Genomic DNA, 3139 nt, shown 5'->3' on the forward strand with positions numbered 1-3139 from the left:
TTTCAGTTAACTAGAAAAGGTTCCTTTCACTTAGTCATGTCTCACATGACTTCTCACCGGTTCCTCTTTTCTCTGTGTGTGTGTGTGTGTGTGTGTGTGTGTGTGTGTGTGTGTGTGTGTGTGTCTTGAAGACTTCCTGCAAAGAAAGATGGGGAAGTGATTTGGAATGTACTCTTTTGGTTTATTTTGATGGACTTGGGAGACAGTACAAGTTTTGATTTGGGGGCCACCCCGGGTGGTGTTCAGTGGACACTCCTCACTCAGTGCACAAGAGTTGGTTATTCCTGGTGGTGCTCAAGGATTGAACTGGGGGCTCCTTCATGCAAGCTCTTTCAGGGCTCCTCAGCCCTCTGGGCTATCTCCCCAACCCTAGAATGTGCTTTTTTTGGACATACATAACCATTTGTTTGGACATGTATAACCATTTGTTTAGTTAATGTCATTTTGGAGCACATGCTTACAGCAGTGCTGGGTCTCATGGCTCAGATATAAAGAAATATCTCCCTCTACACTGTGGAAGAGTCCAAGACCTCTGGCCATCACCCCTAGGCAACTCTCAGATTGCCTATTGTCATGCCAGCACCCTCCATTCCTCACCTATCCTGGCAACTTCCTCTCTGTAACCTGAGATAGCTGTTTTCACACTTGGTATCTTCCATTTCCTACGCCCTTAGTTTGGGAGAACATGTGGTATTTGTCCTGGTTCTCTGGCTCACTTCACTTAACAGGAGATGGTCCAACAGGCCTGTCCAGGAGAGGGTTTGGGGGTAGGAGGGAACCTTGGGTCATTGGTGGAAGGTGGTGGGATTGGAGTTGAAACACTTTATGTCTGAAACCCTATTGTCAACAACTTTGTAAATTACAGTCTAAATAAAAATATTTTTAAAAATCAAGTCGGTTAAAACTTTAAGAACAAAGGTTTAAAGCAAGATTTAAAAGCAAGCCTGCGCACAATACCCACACTCGAAGGGGGCTGGAGTGACAGCACAGCAGGTAGGGCATTTGCCTTGCACGCAACCAACCCGGGTTCGATTCCCAGCATTCCATATGGTCCCCCGAGCACCGCCAGGAGTAATTCCTGAGTGCATGAGCCAGGAATAACCCCTGAACATCACTGGGTATGACCAAAAAAAAAAAAAAAATACTCACACTCATTTTGCAGCTGCCTCAGGTTCTTTCCAAGCTCTGCTAGTTTCTCACGGTATCAGACGTTCCTCTTATGCAAATTATTTCTGCTCTGCAGTAAGTACAGGCACAAGACAGAGCCAGGCTAGGTGAGATCTAGATGCAGGGACACTAGAGGGACTAGAGAATGCAGTTCCAGGGAGTGTTGAGAGGCCCAAGGATGAAAGTCATCGTTGAATGGTGTGGGGCTGAGGTGGTGTATTTCAAAACTCTCTCTGGAGTCTGGGGAGATTGCTTAAACGTCTGAGCGCAGGCTTTGCAAGGCAGGAGGCCTGGTTCAATTCTCAGCACCATATGGTCCCCTCCGCAAGCAAGCAGGGAGCAACCCCAAAGAGGGAATGGCCCCCCAAGCACCAGAGTGTAATCCAGAAGCAAAGTTAAAACCGTCTTTCTTGAGGATCTGAGAGTTAGTATAAGGGTGCTTGCCTTGCACACAGCAGACCCCCATTCCATTCCGGGTCACACCATATGACCCCCGAGTGATCCCCTGAGTACTGCAAGGTGTGGCCCAATCTCCCCACTCCTTCAAAATAAAACTTTCACTGTTCTAAAGGTGGTTAAGGAGCTGGAGTGATAGCACAGTGGGTAGGGCGTTTGCCTTGCATACAGCTGACCCGGGTTTGATTCCCGGCATCCCATATGGTCCTCTAAGCACTGCCAGGGGTGATTCCTGAGTGCAGAGCCAGGAGTAACCCCTGAGCATCGCCAGGTGTGACCCAAAAAGCAAAAAAATAAATAAATAAATAAATAAATAAAAGTGGTTAATCCTTTAGATGCTTTGCTACTTAAAATCACCCCTTTACCAGTTTGGAATCAGTAGGCCAAACAGCAGAATGGAGGGAGGGTGTTAAAACTCTATAGTTTTAAGGGCCTGAGCACCCGAGCCTTGGGTCCGCCATTACCGGGTCAGATCCCCGGGATCCCAGGGAGTGAGCCCCCCACAGTGCTGAGGAAAGCTCTAGGGATGGAACCCAAGTCAGCCACATGCAAGAAAGTGCCTTCTTTACTCCCTGCATTCTCTCCAGCCCTTCTAAAAATTAGTTTTAACATCACTGTATCACAGCCATCCCGTTGTTCATCGATTTCCTCGAGCAGGCACCAGTAACGTCTCCTTTGTCCTAGCCCTGAGATTTTAGCAAGTGCCACATCGGAGGCTCTTTCTGGGTCAGGGGAATGAGACCCATCATTGTTACTGTGTTTCGCATATCGAATACGCCACGGGGAGCTTTCCAGACTCTGCCGTGCGGGGCAGGATGCTCTCGGTAGCCTGCCAGGTTCTCTGAGAGGGAGAACTAGACAATAGGAGGTCTCGAGGCTGGCTGCACGCTTCCGGGAGCTTGGTTTTAGTCTCTGGATCTTGGCTGTTGATGGGATTACACGGGGGGAGAGGGATAGTTGGTGGATGTAACTACCTAGCTACTGGAAGATGGGGTATCTGGGTGGAGGAGGCCCAGTCCGGATCCAAGCAGGCTTGGAGATCTCAGCCCCAGGTACTGCACACCTGGTTCTTCTGCCGGTTCCTCCACGCGTGAGGCTCGTCTGAGCATGTGGAGAGTGGTCTCAGTATGGCTGTGGCTGGTTCTGGAGGTCTTCAGCAGCCGGAGCTCTGCTCGGGGCGGGGAGGGAAACTCAACCCGCCCCCCTTCAAGGGGCCCCGGTAAGGACAGCAGGCACGGGGGCAGGAGACTCTGCGTTCAGTTTTAACATGAGGCTAAATATCTGCACACTTAGAAAAATCCATGCAAGATCTCTACCTAACACCATGTACAAAAGTAAGATCAAAATGGATTAAAGACCTAAACATCAGGGGGTATGGAGCTGCCACAAGTCAATCTGTACCTGTGAGGTGAGTGCATCAGCAGCCTGATGGTACCTCCGATTTCCAGATACCCCAAAATTGCTGCTGTACCTCTGGCCAGACCCCAAAAACTTGGGGCCAAGTTTACTAAGAAAG

Source organism: Sorex fumeus, unplaced genomic scaffold (assembly GCF_029834395.1).
Source record: "Sorex fumeus unplaced genomic scaffold, SorFum_2.1 ptg000002l, whole genome shotgun sequence".
Classification (NCBI taxonomy): domain Eukaryota; kingdom Metazoa; phylum Chordata; class Mammalia; order Eulipotyphla; family Soricidae; genus Sorex; species Sorex fumeus.